This window comes from Myotis lucifugus, unplaced genomic scaffold (genome assembly GCF_000147115.1).
Source record: "Myotis lucifugus unplaced genomic scaffold, Myoluc2.0 scaffold_235, whole genome shotgun sequence".
In the NCBI taxonomy this organism is placed as follows: Eukaryota; Metazoa; Chordata; class Mammalia; order Chiroptera; family Vespertilionidae; genus Myotis; species Myotis lucifugus.
The window spans coordinates 1,157,348-1,177,947 of record NW_005871283.1 but is presented as its reverse complement, the minus strand read 5'-3'; positions in this window follow the sequence as shown (position 1 = coordinate 1,177,947).

The following is a 20,600-nucleotide window of genomic DNA, read 5'->3' as shown; positions in this document are numbered from 1 at the left end:
AGCAGAACAGGGAAGGTCTTCGAAGGGTGGAGAGAGTGGAGATGACATTCTCAATAGGTGTGCAGGAGAGAAGGGCAAGGCGCAGCAAAGGCAAAGGCGTGGAAGGAGGAAAGAATACAGCGATGGCGTGTGACTTAGTGTATAAGTACCCCGCTTTGGCAGCCACATGGCACGGTCCTGGGTGTGAATCAGAATCGACACCTTTCTACTCGTGTGATTTTGGATAAGTTACTTTATTTGCATTAAGCCTCAGTTTCCTAACCTATGAAGTGGGCATTTTATGAATGACACAGAGGCCCTGGCCGGGTAGCTCAGTTGTTTAGAGCATAGTCCCAAAATGCCAAGGTTGAGAGTTCGATCCTGGGTCAGGACACATACAAGTATCAACCACAGAACGCATAAATAAGTGGAACAACACATTGAAGTTTCTCTCCCCCCCCACCGCCCAACCCTCTTCTCTAAATTCAATGAAAGGAAGAAAGAAGATGCAGCAATGCCTGGCAATTGGCAACAGCTCAGTGGCAGCTACTATGATTATTAATATGGTCTCTGTGGGAGATACCTGGCCGCTGTTCCATCTGAATAGTGGAGAGAGACGTGTGGCCAACCTGAAACCATAACGTAAGAGCTTGAAGGAGGACTGGAAACTCTATAGCCATGAACTAAGCGCAGCATGTCTAAGCCCCAGAATCGGGTAACACAACCAAACCACAAATGTGCTGCTCAGGTCTTTGAAGTTCTACGGCAGGGCAAGACCCACTGTAACTTACTGTGTGTGATGGAGTCAAACCACATTTTTTTTTTTCTTCTCATCAGACTTCACAGGAAATATACTCCTTTGTTCAGATTTGCGATAAGGTACCTCTTTATCTTGACCCTCCTTTGCAGCACTAGCTCACCCATTTAGTTGCTCACTTTCTATCCTAGGCCCCCATCATCATCAGCTTATATTTAGTAGGCACTCAGGTTTGTATGGCCCTTATGTTAGATGTCCAAAAGAAATTAAAATCTATTCAGACATGGTTTGTAGTCAGACTGAGATGATAATCTAAGAAAAGGAGGTGAGAGTCTCTAGGGGAACACAGCCAAGGGTGGGGCTGGTGGATTTTTTTTTTTTTTACAGGTTGTTTATTTTGCCATTAGTAATCCCCTACATTGCTGTTGCTCAATAATTATTTCAGGTTTCATGACTTTCAACCTAACCTCTATGAGGTGTTGAAACAATTTCTCAGCAGCTGTTATGAATTAATAGCTGCCTGCTCAAGTTGACCTATTAAAATTTTCAGGAAAATTATCTTAAAGGAATTTCCCAAAGACCCCTGACCTAATCTAAAGGATTTCTTCCCCATTCTAAGAGTACCAATCCTGAACCTCTTCAGAAAGGACTACGTAAGAATTGACAGCAGAAGAACATGGGAGGAGGAGTATGAACCATAGCCCAGAAAATGATTGCTTAGAGCCAGGTTTCTACACACTTATCTCATATCCAGAAAAAGAAGGATGCAAAGAAATAATAAACTACCACCACAAAAATGCCTAACATTTATTGAGCATTTGCCATACACATACATTATTTCATTGTCCTCCCAGCAACACTATAAGGGTGGTACTATTGTTAGTCCCATTTTACAGATAAGAAAACTGAGGCACAGAAAGAGTAATTAATTTGGGAGATTAAAACTTTGCAAATGAGTGGCAGGGCTGGGATTAAAAACCAGGGAGTCTGGCTCCAGGATTGGTGGTGTTAAATACTCCCAAGGTGTGTTTGTGTTTTATTGAGAAGAAGTGGAGGGAGAGGAAGTGCTATAAAAGGACCAGGAATAGAAGGGTGCCTTGGGGATTTTGACTTTGGCCTTGCATGATGCCATCCCAGCCTCAGAGCAGAACCCAAATGCAGAGGGACAGGGCATATCCAGACAAAGAGCCCAGTTTTAGACTTTAGTATGGGATCTAGTAAGCCTGAGAGCATTCCTGAAGCCATCTCCGGCTCATGGATCTCCAAAGTGGCCAGTGAGAGCCTGAGAATCAGATGGCACTCCAAAGACATGGACCCAGTAGTCCCAAGGATCTCCAGGAAACTGGACTTTGGAGCCTTGATCCGCCCCGCTCCCTGCCCCCAGTCCAATATGGCAATGTCTCAAGACTCCTCCCTGGTCCCCTGTCTCCACTGACCCTGAGGGAGGGGCCTCCACTTTGTTTTAGATAGTTAAGATCATGGTCTCAGAAGTGGGCCAGTCCTGGGTTTGAATTTCGCTTATTGCCTGTGCAGACTCAGGGGAGTGAACGTCTCTATGCCTCCATGTTTTTTTTAATGTCAAATGAGGATAAGCATAGAACCCATTTCACAGTGTTGTTTTAAGGATTAAATAAATGAATCCATATCAACCACATAAAGCATGCCAAGCACTCCATAAATGTGGGCGACGGTAATTACCTACACCTTGCCTCCATTTAAGAAGTAATTCTAACTGTCTCAAGCCCACGGTGTACATTATCACATCCGGTAGGGAGCGGCCTGCTGAACAAAGCGGCCCTGCAAGCCGCTCTGGAAGAGGAAATGGTTTCATCACCTGGCTGTCTAGGTCAGGGCCACTTTCTTCAGGGAAGGGCTCTGGGCCCTTGCTTGCCGGACATGCTTGGTGACTCCCTGCACCCTAGCCTGGTTCTGCCACCCCCTAGAATGTGACGGAACATAGAGACACACACACTGCCCTGCCCAGTAGACTGCTCTTCTGAGACAGGCCCCGAGAGTGCTGGGCAAGGCTTTGTTCCTGCCCCTGCGGCAGGTGAGGGTCCCATGACAGCTAATTGTTCTGAAGGTCATTTTTTAGGACCTGGCTGGATGCCCGGGATGTTACCTTCACCTAGGAAATGCCTGAATTCACAAAAGGCTACCCCAGGGTCCAGGGCAAGGGCAAGCTTCTAGGCTTGGTAGGAAGGCTCTTTTCAAGTTGACTTGGGAGCCTCAGAGGTAAAGTGTGGGGACAACAGGGAGGGGACTGGGGGCTGTATCTGCGCCTGCTCTCCACGGCATCTCTAGCCCCTGTCCAGCGTTAGCTCTCTAGGAAGGGCACTTCCACCCGGTGGTTAAGCACATGGGTTCCAGAGCCAGAGGGCCCGCAGTGGAATCCTGGCCCTGTCTTAGCTGGGTGGCCTTTGGTAATTTCCTTACCTCTCTGTGCCTCAGTTTCTCATCCGTCAAAGGGGACGGTAATAATATTACTCACCTACTCACCTCTTTAAGGTTGTTTGGAAGCTCAAATGAGTTTTCATAAAAATGCTTAGAACAATGCCAGGAATGTAGCATAAGTGTTAGCTGTTATTTCCCACATGCCAGAGATTTTAGTTCTAGATGGAGGATCAGATAAATAAGGGGTCAAACCCAGAGTTCTAGACTAAGCCTGTTTGACCCTGAAGTCTGTTGTCTTTGAATGCTACCACCTTGTATGAAAAGAAGCCCTATTTTGGATGCTTTAGGAAAGTCTAGATTTCAACTTCGGGAACATGAGTCCCCCGAAGTGAAACACAATTGTCAACGTGGATGTTTGCTTTGAATCTGAAAGTTAAGGTGCCCATAGGTAGTAGGGACTTAGTGTAATCCAGCCCCAATGGACATTATCCACGGTCCCCGGGTCCCAGATCCCAGGGCGACTGGAGGTCTTCTAAGCCTGCCCTTTGACCCGGATCTGGGTGAAGTTAGTAATACAGGAATAGGTGAAATGCCAGCCACACCTGGCTGGCCCACAAAAAGGAAATACTTCCCACACCTTGCTTCTGCAATCAGAGGGCCCCCAGGTGAAGGCATCCCGGTGCAAGCCTCAGGCTTTAATGCCTGGGTGTGGCTGCGGGAACCACCCAGTACAAACCAGAGTGAACCTGCTGCCCTTTCCCTTCCTGGCTGCCAAGTCAAACAGAACACAAGGAACACAAATAGAATCATCACAATAAACCGGTTGTTGGAGCCAGACACAGGAGAACCCACTCCCTGGCACTGCCACCCCCTCCACGGGTCCAGACACGACGGGGTGCTTGGAAGGCTGAGGAAGGTGTGGCCCGTGGGCATTCCTGCCCAGCAAGCAAACCTCCCGCTTGTCTCTTCTCACTGCCACCCACACAGATCTCTCCAGAAGCTGCTTGCCAGGCCTGGGGGGGGAGGAGGGTCTCCCCTTCCCCCGAGCGCTGGGTCACCGGGAAATGCCCTCCCCACCCACTCTACTTGACTAACGCTGCGTGTCAAGGAGGGAACTCTGTAGACACATGAAATGTCTAAAGGCATGTGAGGTTTGGAGGAATTCGTGCTGGACGTGCTTCTCCGCAGGGTCTGGCATGGGGGAGGAGGGAGCGGAGAAGGAGCGGCCAGCGCCGAGTACAGCTCCAGATAAATCTGGGCAGAGTTCTCCAGGTAGCCTGCGAACTCAGCTAGTGCCTCCCTAGCCTGGGGCGGGTCAGAGGCTCCCAGAACTCGCCCAGACCTTTCTGCTGCGTGTGCTCTGGGGCATGTCTCTCTTTGCCTCTTGGATCTTGGGCCAATAAGTAAATATAGGTTAGTTCCTGGAGGCAGGGATGGATCTGTGTTTTTACTTTGTGTGTCAGCACCTTTTCCTGACGATCTTTCTAGCAGATTTCACAAAAGATCTCCCATCTCTCCCCTCCACCTTTTCTTTTTAACGAATTTGGAAAAAGCGGCTTGAGTCTCCGTGGATGGGAAGAGATTAACCAAAGAACACATATGCATATATGCATAGCCCATGGGCACAGACAATAAGGTGGTGAAGGCCTGGGGTGGGGCGGGGACTGGAGGGAGGGGGGCCAAGGCGGGGGATGAGGGACATCTGTGGTACTGTTAACAATAAAAAAGAAAAAAGAAAGGAAACTTGTGAAGTGATCCAAGTAGAGGTTTTTTTCCTGCATTCCACCTGATCGTGGGGACCTAGGATGAGAAAAAGCTCTGAGAATTGACACCTGGGTTGGAAACCTGGGCAAGTTACTTAACTCCTCAGTTTCTTTGGTTGTCAGAATGGGCATAAGAAGACCTAGCTCAGCCCGGCTCGCATGGCTCAGTGGTTGAGCGTTGACCTATGAACTAGGAGGTTGCGGTCCGTTTCCAGTCAGGGCACATGCCTGGGTTGTGGGCTCAGTCCACACAATCCCCAGTGTTGGGTGTGCAAAAGGCAGCCAATCAATGATTCTCATCATTGATGTTTCTATCTCTGTCTCTCTCTCCCTTCCTCTCTGAAATCAATAAAAATATATATATATTTTTAAAAAGTAGACCTAGTTCACAGGAGTGCTGGGAGGGTAGGAGAGCATAGATGAGAGCACTTTATACAGTCCTGGCACATTAAAGAGTACGGTATATAAATCTTGTCTTCAGTTTTTCCTTCCCCCACACTCTGTCAGCTGCTTTCTGGGTCCTTGATTGGCCTGAGAATTACAAGAGAGACCTAGAGAGAGAGATAATCTTACAGTAAACAAAACTGTCTTATTCTAACTTATGTCTGAGTTTACAGTGGGGAAGATAAGGACTGCTGCTCCACTTTTTTTTTTTTTTCCTAGATGGTAAAATAGGTTATTTATGTGCCTGGGGGTAAATCAAATAAATGCCTTACTTTCCCATCAGAAACAAAACACAAACCACTTCATTCCCATGCCAAATCTGATGCAATCTAATCTACCCTTGAGCCAGACCTTCCAATTCATTTGAACTTGAGGTTTTCTCTCTTTTCAATCTGCCTTATGGTATTGGGGGAAGGGAAACTGACACGCCTATGGGGTCTAACTTGTTCATCAGTTGTCAGAAAAAGTAGAAATTACCATTACTTCCCTGTAAACATCAGAATTAGTATTTCGCTGCCTTGCCTATGGTCCTGTAATAAGCAGAATCGCATAATGCTTGGATATGCGGCATGGATCGCAACCATTTTCTGGTGTGTTTTTCTTTTCTTCTTTTTAAATTCAGATGACTTGGTTCAGCTTCCTCCTGTGTTTAGTCAACATTTACAAAAGACTTCGGCTTCTATTAAGTAAGAACCAGACAGGAAAACCATTATGGTGGTGATGGGTGGATGAGGCAAAGGTTGGGGGAGAGCTGGTCTAGTGGGTAGAAACCTGGGGAGTGGCCACACAGTGGGGAGCGAGTGAAGGGAGAACTGTTTAAAGAAGGGTGTCGGGGAAGTGAGTAATAGGTAGGTCAGAGGATGGGGCAAGGGAATGTTGAAAGGAAACGGATATGCTCTGGGGACAGGTGATAAAAGACCTCCTTGGGAGCCCCGGGAGGGCCAGCATGAGTGACAGGAAGAGAACCCGCAGGTTCTGGTTGGTCAAAGATGGAAAAATGGGATTGGATATGTGTTGGTGGAGTAAATGAGGAATCCCAACCAATCCCTGGCACCATTCATTTTAATGAAATCCTTCTTTATGCTCCTGCCATCAGAAAAACACGACATACTCACCTCAACAGCTTATTTAAAAAAAAATGTTTTTATTGATTTCAGAGAGGAAGGGAGAGGGAGAGATAGAAATATCAGTGATGAGAGAGAATCATTGATCACTGCCTCCTGCATGCCCCACACTGGGAATTGAGCCCGCAACCCGGGCATGTGCCCTGACTGGGAATCAAACCGTGACCTCCTGGTTCATAGGTTGATGCTCAACCACTGAGCCACGCCGGCCAGGCAACAGCTTATTTTTAATTCCAGCAAATAATGCCCCCTCTGCTGTTCTTCAAAAATAACTTTTTAAGTTGGATTTACATTCATCGAGGCTGGCAGATTATATCTGGAGAAAATTCAAATATAATCTGGGCGCCTTAGCTGCGCCTTATCATTCAAACGTTGCCTTGCGTTCAGGGTGGTTGCTTTCATAGTCATCTCAGTCCTTCCTTCGCTCCTCTGTGACTTGATCTGGTTTTGTTTACACTCTGTTGCTGCAACTTTCCTATAACTGTTTCCAGAGCTGTGGGAAGAGAGAGAGGAGGCTGGCACCCAGAGATTTCTCACACTCCCCCGAGCTGGTCTAGTCAAGATGAAATCAAGCGCCTACAAATCAAAGCTTCGCTTCCTATTGGCCTTTAGGGTTTCAGACCTTCCCACTTTTCAGCACCACAGGCCTCAGGGGTGCCTAAATGGTCCTTTTGAGAAGAACTGTTTTTGAATGGGGTTATGAGGCACCCCTCCCTCCAGTCTTCTGCAAAGGCCTAGGGAACGAATGTCCAACGTCCTGCGGCCTTTAACGTATAAAAGACAAATACAAACTTGCCAATTCCTCCTGACCCTGGCATTCACTCCTAGAGTGGGAAAGTTTTCAGCGCTGGGCTTGGTTCCTGTCTCACGGGCAGGGCCGTTTAGTCAGTGGCTGTTCTGTGGGCTGCTGTCTGGAGGGCACGGCGGTTCGGGGAGGCCCCCTGACAATTATGGCCAACGAAGGGTGGAGGGAGTGGGCTGGTTTGGCCCTCGGTCTGGAGTCCCAGGCAGCACAGCGATCTTGGCGCAGGACCTGGGCCGAGGCGTGTCGGGACAGCCTAGGGGTGTCCTGGATTTCCAGGGGCTGGGGAACCCTCTCTGGCCCGGGGGCGGGAGATGCTGTTCCAGCATCGGTTTTGGCTCCCCTGCCGCCTCAGCACTTTCTAATTCCAGCACCAAACAATAACAGCCACAGCTGCAGCCATAGCGACAGGCCCCGCCCCCCGGCCTGGCTCCGGACTAGCCGCACGTGACGCCGACGCCGGCGTCGCTCCCTCCGCCCCTGGCGTGCGGCGGGATGACGTTTACTCTGTCGTCTCCAAGGATCGAATGCCTAGACCTCAACGTCGCCCCGTGTTTAGTGTGTAACGTTCCTGTCTCCATGGCAACGTGAGGGCGGCCAAACACCGGGCCCCAGCAACAGGCTTCTGATTGGCTCGGGGCTTCCAAAGGCGGGGCTTCGTCTCTCCGCCACGCCGCTGTGTTGCTGTTTTGGTTGTTTGTCTCCCACTTGTTTATTTCTCAAACAGATCTTGGAGCCTGAGGTCTTGTTCCGTCGCCAAGGATAAAATCCTGGAGAAAACGTGCTCAACGTGCAGCTTGCGCCTGCCGATCACAGTCCACCAGATGACATAGTTCCATTGTGGCTGAGTCCCTTGTGGGAGTCAGGCCCCCGGGCCGGGCGACCCTCAAGGCCCGATATGTGGTGTTAAGCCCCCGACCCCACCCACTTCACTCCTCAGAAATGCTGAGACCCTCTAAGCCTCATCCCAGAGACCGCATTGCCTTTGCGCTTACACCTGTTCACGCCCGCAAGCGCAGTCGGGGGCCTTTGGTACCTGGCAGAGCCACGAGTCAGAGCTGTCCCCTGCAGAATTCGGCTGCACGTCCCTGTCTGGTTCTAATGCTGTTGAATGACACCATTTATCCATATTCCCACCCAGAGATACCCGGATTTCTTGTGTTCTGAGCAGATACCAAAGAACATGGGTTGGTATTTTTATTCCGTGCCCTCATGGACTCTTCTGCTATTCTGCCTATTTTAATTCAGAAGAGGGGCCATTTGCCTTTTCCAAAAGATATAGAAATAAACTGAGGACAGAGATGTGGGTGGGATGGGGGAGAATTCTGGTCTTAAAATCCCAGATTTCTTCATATATAATAGTAATATATTGATGGAGTTAAACATTCCAAGGCACAAATGATGTTTACAGAAAGCTTTAACCTTATCCCGGGCTCCCATCAGTGAAACCAAGTTAACATCTGGCAAGAGATAGTCATCTAGCAGCCTCAGGGGATTCAGACAAGCTGTGCTTAAAAGAATGCCTTAAAATCTTTAGTTATGGTGTCAAATATAATAAATCTCCACTAGCTCATGCACATACAAGTCTTAATGTTTCATAAAAGATTTAGATTAACTGATAATATGTTTTCAAAACCCAGAGAGAGAGAGAGAGAGAGAGAGACTGATGCAAACCTCAAGTTAAAAACAAGAAAGTAAAACTACTTTTATAGATTGGAGTTGATAAGGAGGGTACCTGTTCTCTCTGCTCTAATCTTACCCACTATCTCCTTTCCCCTTTATCTGCCCTGGTGGATATCCTTACTAACTGTCCTTCCCCCACCCCTCAGCCAACCCCATAGCTTACAGTTTCCTTAGATGTGAGTGATAATAAATGAAATTGGGAGCCTGCTTAATGCAAATAGGACCAAAGGGCACAGCTCTTTATCAAAATTAGCTTCATTCTGATTAAGTCACAGAGACTGCAAATGCTTACTATTTACCCAGTAAATATATTAAATTGCCAGGCTAGTCTCCCTCCTGTCCTTGCACTGCCAGGGAATATTTGAAAGTCTGATATACGGTCATTTTTAGACCATCACACATCCCTTTCTAATTCTATCATCTCTCTTTACATTTCCAGGAATACAGAGTGTCATGGTCTCTGAGAGCCAATATATCTGGATTACACCGAAACGGGAATAATGAGGCAATATTGACATTGTACATTGAAGATGACCTGAAAAGCTAGAAGAGGGGACTGAGGGAATTTTCTCAGTGTGGATGAGGAAGAGGGGAGGAAGACGGAAGATGACAGTATCTCTAAGTGCCTCGATTTGACTGCAGCACATGAACTGGATTTTATGATTCTGTCCAAGGGCATCATTAAAACCTCAAAGCTTTCCTGCTTTCTCCATCTCTCAGACTTGTTTCTTTCTTAGTTTCTTTTTGTTGCTGTTGTTCTTTTGACCAGGACCCAAACATGGTCTTGAGTTCTTAATTTAGAAAATACCAAATAGATTATAGTTCTGATGGCGCTAAAAACAGTTTGTTTCATATGTGCTTGCACGTGCACACACACACATGTACAGACCCTTTCTGTCCTGTAGTTTGCCTGAGCCACTCTCTTTAGCTGACCACGTTCAACCTAAGATACCTTAATATCCTGCTATGCGGCTGATTTCCTCAAACCACAGGTGATTAATCTACCCAGACCATTTCCCCTGCTATAAAATGGTGTCTGGAGAACTCAATGACCCCACATGTTTGCTGTAATGATACAGTGATTATTAGTCGATACTGTGGAAATACCAACTGGTATATAAATGCTTGATTATTATTAATGGGTTCAACTTCCCCCAACACCTCCTTGACTTATTCTCCCACCAGGTTTCCACAGTAAAGAGGCCTTATCCCAGGCCAGAAGGTATAGGAGCAGTGACCTACCTGGCTATCTAAGGGGCAAGTGCACACCATACCTCTATCCACTTAGCCACACCAGCCAGGGTGAGAAGACATTTTTAAAAAGTCAAGAGGCTATGATCTAAGACTAAAGGACAGGCTTTTGAAATTGAATATATGTGGCTTTATGAAAACTCCCTGTTTTGTTTTGATTTTTCCTATCTTCCTTTGACAGTTCTATCATTTCTTCATTCTCCATGCATAATGTTGACAATGGTGAAGAGCACACGGAGAGCCCAGCTGGCATGGCTCAGGGTTGAGCATCGACCTATGAACCAGGAGGTCACAGTTCAATTCCCAGTCAGGGCACATGCCTGAGTTGTGGGCTTGATCCCCAGTGTGGGGCATGCAGGTGGTAGCCAATCAGTGATTCTCGCTAATCATTGATGTTTCTGTCTCTCCCTCTCTCTCTGAAATCAATAAAAATATGTATATTTTAAAAAGCACATGGAGAAATTAAGGAGAGGTACAAATCTGACTCCAAAATTAATATGTGCTTGCATGCACACACACATGTACAGACCCTTTCTGCCTTACTCAAACTGACCACTTGTTGAACTTAGCACTTTGGGTCAATTTATTTGGTAAAAGTAAATAACATAATCTCACCAGGATGGGCTCCTGGTGGTGGAAATATAACACTTTGAGTAATTCCCTTGGAACTGTTTCCGCTCTGGGGCAAATCAGTTTGTTTCTCATTGGTCTAATTCTTGCTTGGAGCATGCTCCACCTGCTCAAACACTTCTAGTTTTACCTGGGAAAGTGAGATTATTGGCTGCTCTATGCTTGGTTCAGCCAGATCAGATGGGGCTGAACAGGGGAGACTGGCGTGGTTCCCAGAGGAGGGAACTAACTTGCCTTCAACTGGTGTCCCAGGCAGGTGCAGGAGACACTGGCGGAGCCAGTTTAACCAGCATCTTGGACAAGATCTGGCCCATATGTTTTTTTCCTGCTTCCAGCTTCCTCTGATAGAACTGGAAATGCTCAACATGTTTTGTATATGAACCCAATGCAACCAGTACAACATTCATGTCTGTCTGTCTATCTATCTATCTATCTATCTATCTATTTATCTATCTATCATCTCATATATGTAAATAGATTTAATTTAATTTAAATCTATAATTTAATTCTAAGCAATATAAGCATAATTAAGACCCATGAGACTGAGCTTCTCTCTCATCAGTCACTCTCTGGTGGAAACCTAGGGAAATAAATTCACTTATTTATTTCAGGAAGGTCACCAGGGTACTACCCACTACCCAGGAAAGAAAACTTAGCTCAATTATCCACTGCAGGTTAGAGAATTATAGGATTATTATTTTAATTCTTATTGAACCTATTCAACCACAATGGCATAATACTATACCCATATCATTGAATATTAAATAACAGAACAATATCTATAAAGCACTCAGCATAAGCCTTGAGCCAACACTCAATAAATATTAGCTGTTGTATTTCCATTCATTCAAGAAATATTTTTGAGCAGATAGTATGTGACCAGATACTATGTTAGGGGATAGGTAGGAAGTCAATGATGACAAATAGGCAAGGTATCTGCCTTCCTGGAATGAAGAGATAGACACCAAACAAATTCAATCAACAATTAACAGCTAACTAATACCAGGCCTTCCCTAGGTGCTGGGGTGGGATGTGGGGGATGGGGGTGGTGGTGGGGAGGGGGTCCGAGAATGAACAAAATAAAGATCCCTATCCTTGGGGAACTTATCTTTTGGATGCTAGCCCAATTGTTTTCTAAATAAATATTATTACAGACAGTGGGTGCTATGTGCCATACATGCAAAGCTAGGGTGGAAGGAGGGCTTCTAAAGCAGCGGTTCTCAACCTGTGGGTCGCAACCCTTTTGGCAGTCGAACGACCCTTTCACAGGGGTCGCCTAAGACCATCCTGCCTATCAGATATTTACGTTACAATTCATAACAGTAGCAACATTACAGTTATGAAGTAGCAACGAAAATTTTATGGTTGGGTCACAACCTGAGGAACTGTATTAAAGGGCCAGAAGGTTGAGAACCACTGGAAAGGGCTCCTAATTCAGCCTGGGTGCTCAGAGAAGTACTCTATGACGATATGACCTTTTAAGTTTGAGATCTGGGTAAGAGGAGGCTTCCTTGAGGAGATGGGAGTAGAGAACATATGTACAATACTAGTAACAGATTTAATTCGTCTTTCCATGTTACAGTGCCTTTCCACAAATGTTGCAGGGGCTGGAACTGCCAAAGATGGGAGGCAGTTCCTGCATCAGACTGAATTTTGCAACCAGACTGAATCTAGCCCTCAGCTCCAGAACGCACGACAGCGGTTGCCTATAGTTCATTCTTTCTCAGGAATTAACTGGCAGTTGCCAGTCAGGGCCTCAGCTTCCCTAATTGCTTGGAACAATTAGTACCAAATATGATAAGAATGACCTCTGAGAACTGAACTCAGCTTCTTTCACTTGCTGTAATGAAAGTCACCCTTGTGCCCCCAGGAATGTGTCAGCATACATTTGCTGCTGGATTTAAATAACCAAGCATGGGCTGAATAATCAATTTCTGAGGGTTGAGCTACCCTCTCTCCCCTAACACACCCATACATAATCCTTTAGCTACTCTTCCCTGGACTGCTGCATTTTACTCTCATTTAAGTTTTAATTTTCTTGTGTAAGACCTATTAGCAAGTTTTCACAGCCTGGTTCACATTCCAGCCATGAAATAATTCACATAGTTCTGTGTAGACATAATGTTTACAGAAACTGAGGATGGGCGGATTCTAATAATGGGTTGTGAAGTAGTCTCCATACAGTCAAAATAACAAAGAATTCAAGAAACAAATACTTTGAGAGTTTAGTTCCCATAAACTTCCCAAGTATACTTGCTTAAACCCTGTGTCAGTAGCAGCAGCACCAGGGGAGTGTTGCCCTGGGTGAGAAAGCTTTGCTTGCTCCGTGTTCGGCTGTTTTACCGCACAGATTCTAAGCTGAGCTGTTTATTGTCAATAGCTCTCTAAGAAAAGGCAAAAATGGAATGCGCCTGTTTTCAAATTCCTTTGAAAAGGGCCCTGGAAGATCTCAAAGCCTGCTTTAGGGCAATTTACATCTATTTGTCAGTGCTTTCATTTAAGACCCTTCAGCTATTGAGTGAGATCTTATTAACCATCGATTTTAGTCCATAAGATCCATATGGGTGGCTTCTGCGTGAGAATGAAATCAAGACCATCCATATCCTATCTGAAGTGTAGTGAGAGCTAAGAAAGAAACTAAACTGGGACGAGCTGGGACGTTTCCCAGTTTGGCAGCACGGATCACAAAGTTGGTTGTGGTCTGGAGGAGGGAGAGATGGCCCGTTGATAACTCAGACAGTGGGGCTTGTGGTGCACCTTGCAAAGACAGAAGATCTGCTGGGTTCAGAGGTAGGGGAAGTCAGGTTGTTTCTTAGTATCTAACTTTACGTTGGGAAACACTTCCTCTGCTCAGAATGCTTTGCTCCCCGTCCATCCACGGTGGGTTCCTTCTTGTCATTCACTTCTCTTGACAAATGTCACCTCCTTCCCCTCAATCCGAAGTAGCAACACAGCCACTCGCAACATATCCCTCCATTTTAATGACTAGCTCTGAGCTTCACGTCAGTAGGAAGCTTGTCTGTTTACTACCAATTCCAGTGACCAGCACATAGTAGGTGCTCAATAAAGGCACTGAATGCAGAAAAAAGAATAAAGCAATTGATTGTATAATTTGAGTTAAGAAAGAATTAACTTTGTAGAGTCCATACCCTAGTGCACGTAGGTAATGGTTTTTTCTGGCTCTTATGCAAGGCAGTAATAACTTGAAGTATGTGATACCTCTTTCTTCCCTGGAGGGAATTCCGAAAGCAATGGAAAAATGAAAGCAAGAGAAGGATATCTGATAAGAACACAACAAAATTAATCTCACACTAGAAGTGTGATTAAAACACCTCAGGGCTGCTCTTATCCAAACATACAATCTAAAATCACTTAATTTGAAGCTCTTTGGTTTTCTCCATTATTATTCTTTGCAATTATCTGGTCATTTTACCATATGGGCCAGAAGTAGGTAGGAAGTGTCACAATACTCACTGTGGCTTGGAGGTGTTCGGTAAGCCTCTTGTTTTGGCAGGCCAACGAGTGAAGTGCTATTTGAAGATCATCAGATTTTCTCTATTTTCCCAGCCTGTTTCACAACCTCTTGCTTCACTCTTTTCCAAGTTCCAAGCTCAGACAGACACCAGCTGGATGGAGCCCCAGGTTCAAATAAACCTGACTCTGATGGCGAAGGACCAACTCCCAAGTCCCCACCTACTGTGAAGTTCCTATTCATGGCCAACAGAGACGAGGGGAAAGCAGATTCTTCACTCACAGGGAACCCAAGACTTAAATATTCCAAACCACTTGATTAACCTGGAGAAAGGAATAGAATCGTTCTGCCAAATGACTCCAATGAAGAATCCTGTAGACCAGTGGTTCTCAACCTTGGCTGCACATTAGAATCACCTGGGAATCTTTTTAAAATCCTGATTTCTGGGCCTCATCCTCCGGAAATTCTGTTTCTTTGTTATGGGGTGGGGCCACAACATTAGTAACAAAGAAACAATTTCCGGAGGATGAGGCCCAGAAATCAGGATTTTAAAGAGATTCCCAGGTGATTCTAATGTGCAGCCAAGGTTGAGAACCACTGCTGTAGACTGATCCTCTCCCTCTCTCGGTGCTTAGCAATCTGCCCATGAGGCTGCTGCACATGAGGCTGCTGTAGCCGCTGCATCTAGGTGTCAGGTGATCCTGTGATACCCCAATCCTCCTGTCCTGTGTAAGTCAACCAATCCACAAATGCCAACCTGGCCCCAGCCATGTGACCAGTCGTGGCTGGTTTGTCCAAGAAGCCAAAGAAGCATTCAGGGAAGAGTTAGAAAAGCTGTGCCCATTATCCTCTTTATTGAGTGCTTGCTGTTGAGCCAGGCACTGTTTTTGGCACTGGGGAAACAGCAATTTCCCTCTCCTGCATGGAACTGACATCCTGGCATCATTTCACCATACTTGTAAGTTTTAGTTTTTTAAAGTAAATATTTATTTGACAATGTAATATTGAGAATTGCTTGGGAAGGTACCATCCTCATTTTAGGATTGGGGACAAGTTGTTTTATTATGGCCCTACTCTCGGCACTTTTAAACTAAAAAGTTGGTTAGGTTTTTATTTTTATGCCCAAATATTTTCTAAAAAGTCACTGTGGGATCAAGCTGCTTGTGGAAAAGAAAGGATCTGGGAGATAACCACTCCAGATGACATTTCTTACTGTGCTGATAGCTTCTGGTCAGGGTGATTGCAGATTAAAAACTTCGGCACTGCCCTGACCGGTTTGGCTCAGTGGATAGAGCGTCGGCCTGCGGACTGAGGGATCCCAGGTTCGGTTCCAGTCAAGGGCATGTACCTTGGCTTCGGACACATACCCAGTAGGGAGTGTGCAGGAGGCAGCTGATCAATGTTTCTCTCTCATCGATGTTTCTAACTCTCTATCCCTCTCCCTTCTTCTCTGTAAGAAATCAATAAAATATATTAAAAAAAAAACACGTCGGCACTCAGCCCTGCCTGGGTAACTCTGATACACCAAGGTTGTGAGTTCGATCCTGGTCAGAGCACATACAAGAGTCAACCAGTGAATGAATGCATAAGTAAGTGGAAAAACAAACCAGTGTTGTTGTTTCCACCACCCCCGCCCCCCCCATCTCCCCCCCTCCACCTTACTGTCTCTTTAAAATAAATTTTAAAAGCCTATTATTTAAACTACAGCACTGATATCCTCTTGTGTGGTAGTGGAAGCATTTAGACAGCAGATTTGATGGATCTAGAATTCTAAGGACGGGTGCAGCCCTTGGTTTATAAGCATCTAAATTATTATGTCTGATTAAAAAAAAAGAGAGAAAGATTCTGATCAGAGGAGGGTACAGGTAAGAAGTTACCCATCAAACCCCTTTATCCAAAAAGGGAATCCATGCTGCCTTCTGAGCCTGGACAAGAGCTGATGAGCTTTCTGTTTAACACATACTCATTCCACAAATATTTATGGAATGCTCACTAGTGTCCAGAAACCAGGCACTGAGGATAGATACCTGCTGAATCTGACAGATAAGGTCCCTGCTTTTGTGGAGCTTATGGTTTAGTAGAGGAAGACAGACAGTAGAAAAGTCTCTAAATAAACAAATAGGGTAACATAGTGTTAAGTACTAGACAGAAAATAAGACCAGGTAGTGTGACTGAAAGGGACTGAGGGGCAAGGAGGAGGGATGCAACATTGGACAGGGGAAAGCACAGGCTTCTGGGAAAAGGTGCTATTTGAGCAGATATTGATCATGAAGAAGAATCAACAGGTCAAGATCTGGGGGGAAGAGGAAACAGTGAGTACGAGGGCTCAGCTACAGAGCCAACTTGGCATATTTGAGGGACAGACAGAAGGCCGGTGTGGGTGAAGTGGAGTGAATGAGGAAAAGTGGTTCAGGATGAGATTGGAGGGCGAGGCAGGGCCCGGGGTCACCCAGACTTGGGAGACCTCATAAGAAATATAGACCCCCCCCCCTAAGCATTATTCTGTGTATTGGTCACTAAAAGGTTTGGAGGCATTTATGATTTAGTGTTTAGTGTTATGATTTAATTCAGAACCCCACTAAGTGGAAGAGTAGACTTTCAATGTTCGATCTGTCCCTATATTAATTGATTACTTCACAATCTTCGTGGGTCCAAGTCTGAAGGTGGAATTCTTTCTAGAGTCATTTTGGGGGTTTCCACAAGTGATCTGTAACTCACTGACACTCCAGGTAAAACGTCAGTGGAGGAAACCAAACCTCACCTGGGAGTTGCAACTGGAAGTTCGCTTGTAGAACACAATCAAGTAGTGAACTGAGACAAAAAATGTTCACATCTCAGGATAAAACTATGATCTATATATAGGTCAAAAGGCAGCCTAACTGACTGGTCAGGATTTTCCCTGCTTAGGAAAGGAGATGGTGTGTGTGTGTGTGTGTGTGTGTGTGTGTGTGTGTTACAATTACGAATGCCTCCTTCTTGTTGAGTAAGGCAGTGGATAAACTGGTATAGACTATGCTTGAGATGTCCTAACACTCCGGTGCACGTCATGAGCCAGCCCATTTTAGCCATCACCCCCCATTCCCGCCCCACCCATGCTGCTTGGGGATGGGAGCCTGCAGTTGAGGTTTCTAGTCAGGGTGTGCTGTCCTATAGGTTTAGTGACGTAGATAGAGTTCCTTTGGCATTCCAGCAGCTAAGTCCACCAGAGCCTTGGAAGTTCAGCTCAGGACATCTGAGTTGCTGACAGCCTGGAGAAGACTTTGGCTGCCCATGGGGAGCTCTTGTTTCTGCAGCCGCGTTCGGCATGGCCAACAGAATGAGGGTCCCATGCTGCTGCTTGTGGCGAAAGATGCCCCAGTTTGGGTTGAACTGTGTCCTTCTTAGACACCATAGCTGTTCCCCAGTTTCATCAGCTCCAGATGGAGCGTGTCCCGGGGACCACACAGAGCTTTGTTTAAATGCTGGCATTAGCAGCAGGACGGGGATCCCATTGAATCATCATCTCCTGTCACAAAGCCAAGAGTTGTTCCGAATGAAAACAGTTTTTCTCAAAGAGGCTAAATCGCTAGTACTAATTAGTAGTGGTGGTGGTAGTGGGGGCTGTGTGTGTGGTGATGGTGCTGTTAATCCTGTCTCCACTCTTTTAAAATAGAGGCAGTCTTTTTACTTGCTGTCTGAGCCATAGGGTGAGTAACCTTGACCCCCAAGACCCTTAATTGGGCTCATGTGTGTGTGAGTCCTGCAGAAATTGTGGGATGCTTCTCCCCCTTGGGTCCAGACATTTAGAATGAATAGATTAGAGGGTGGTGGCAGCAAGGTCATTGTCACTGCAGACAATGTAGCATTTATGTGCAGGGCTAACTAACAAGGGCAAGTTTGATGTTCTATTACGAATCACTGGGGTGTTCTTTATACACAGAGGTTGCACCAGCTAAAAATAGCCCTAGCATCTTGTTCATTTCTCTTTTCCAATTTTTGCCTATTCATACTCAAGAATGACAGACGCAGCTTGTTCAGCCTTCCCAAAGATTAAAGAACATTATCTGTTTGATTTCTAAGTACCCATAAAGGACAATAATATGTATTCCCCTTGCTTGGATGATGGCATTCATCCATTCAATAGATATTTAGTGAACACCTATTTTGGGCCAGGCACTGTGCTAGGTGCTAAGAGACTATCAGTACATGAAAAAGACAATGACCTAAGAAGCGACTCCCCCAAGTCCCTGAAAGAGTTGCTTTTGCTACATGCGTCTTCCTGACTTCTGGTCCCGTGCTCTGACCGCAACCCTTCACCACTAGACCACACTTCCCCAAATAAATAACTACTTCTGCATGCTGGGATGGATGGTGTGTGGCAGCATTTACGTAGGCGGCACCGACAGCAGCCTTTCACTTAATGTTGCAATAACACCAAGCTAAACCATGTGCACTGAATTCCAGAGACGCTGAACAAATGTTCAATGTGGGTCAGGTCTCTTCATCCAGGTGCCAGAGAATGCAAAGTTGGAAAAGTCTCTATCTGATAAGGAACAACTGCTGAGGAGAAATCAAGTTGCTTGCAGTTTGGGTTAAAAATCAGATGTGGGATTCTACCCTCCTTTTCACTGTTGGATCTCCAAATAGGAGGAACGCAGCACACAGGTCACAATCTATGTAAGTCTGGGTTTCATATGCTCCGGCTTGAACAGGGAACACGGAACCGCGGCCCTGCTGGGAGGCAGCACTGTGCTCACAGAGGCACACACACATCCGTCTCAAAGTCACCCTGACCTTTGCAAATGGCAAAGATAACTTCACATGTTGGCTCTGATTTCTCTTCATTTTGAGGCGACATCATGTGAGCTCCACACTGAAGATGTGATTTTACAGGCCTGAAATAGATACCATGAGTAGACTGAGACGTGTGAGAGTATGTCAGAATGATCACAGGTTCAGATGTTAGGGGAAGCTTGGGATGGTATCATCTGATACGACCGCTTGGCACGGAGCACGTGCCTAGATACTCTGGCATTCCAGTCTTTATCATGCTGCTTCCCAGAAGACAGAGGTTCCAGCTCCCAGCTCTGTATTGCAGTCACTTCCTCGGAAACCAGTCTTCCCACCCCCTTCTCTGCTCCACAGCACCCTGTTCTCCACTCTGTCAGACCGTGTACTGCTGCCCTGCAATTCTCTATGGACTTGTTGGTCTGCTCCAGGAGGCTGGCATCTCTCCGGGGGTAGGAATAGGTCCACCTTGTTCATCCCTGGCAGCGGCCTGCCACAGGGGGCTCTCAATCGTTCTGTGTTCAATAAATGAATGAATGAATGAATACATTCACGGATGGATTCATGGTCCTTTCCAGGGGATGAATTATTGTCTCCAACTCTCTGGTCATAGCGGTGCCAGGAAGGAAACAGTTAAACTACCCAGAGGCGACATGTTTATCCAAGGACCCTTTCCCTTTTTATTGGCAGAGGCAGGAGAAGTCACATATGAGATAAATCCTGGATATAAAAATTTCACACATCCTTTAGGTGTTGGCCTGAGCGGACTCAAGACTCTGGAGGGGAAGTAAATGAAATCATTCTAGGTTTTCTCTGAAGAGGCCCGGGATCCAGTTATGAGTGGAATGCAACGCCAGACCCAGGAATTCAAAGCTTGACCTACTTTGTCCAAAGCTACTTAGGAGAGACATGGAGTTGCTTTCATAAACTTTTGGGGAAAAGTAAGTAATCAGAGATAGTGAACTAGCCTGACTAGATGATTTAGACAGCGGTTCTCAACCTGGGGGTCGAACGACCCTTTCACAGGGGTCGCCTAAGACCATCGGAAAACACATATATAATTACATATTGTTTTTGTGATTAATCACTATGCTTTAATTATGTTCAATTTGTAACAATGAAATTGGGGGTCACCACAACATGAGGAACTGTATTAAAGGGTCGCGGCATTAGGAAGGTTGAGAACCACTGATTTAGGAGAACCGAAGGCCGCAGGATTACTTTAGGATTCGGAGCAGCTCCAAGAAGTCTGTGTTTGTTTTTATGTGTTTTCCCTTTTCCCTCCCATTTTTGAAGTGAGGAAAAATAATAAAGCGCCTAGATTCCCACCAACATAAACCAGTGACATAGAATGATGACATTCTGTTTTCACCTCTGCCGGTGACAGGGAAGGCAAAAATAGCCAGTGGCCCAGTTCCACGGATCCCCGCCTCCCTGCCCTCCCTGATCCCGCCGGGTTCGCATCTCTAAGAATGGAGCGCGCGCGAGCCGCACTCAGCCCACGGACCCGGCCGATGATGTCAGGCGGCGGTCG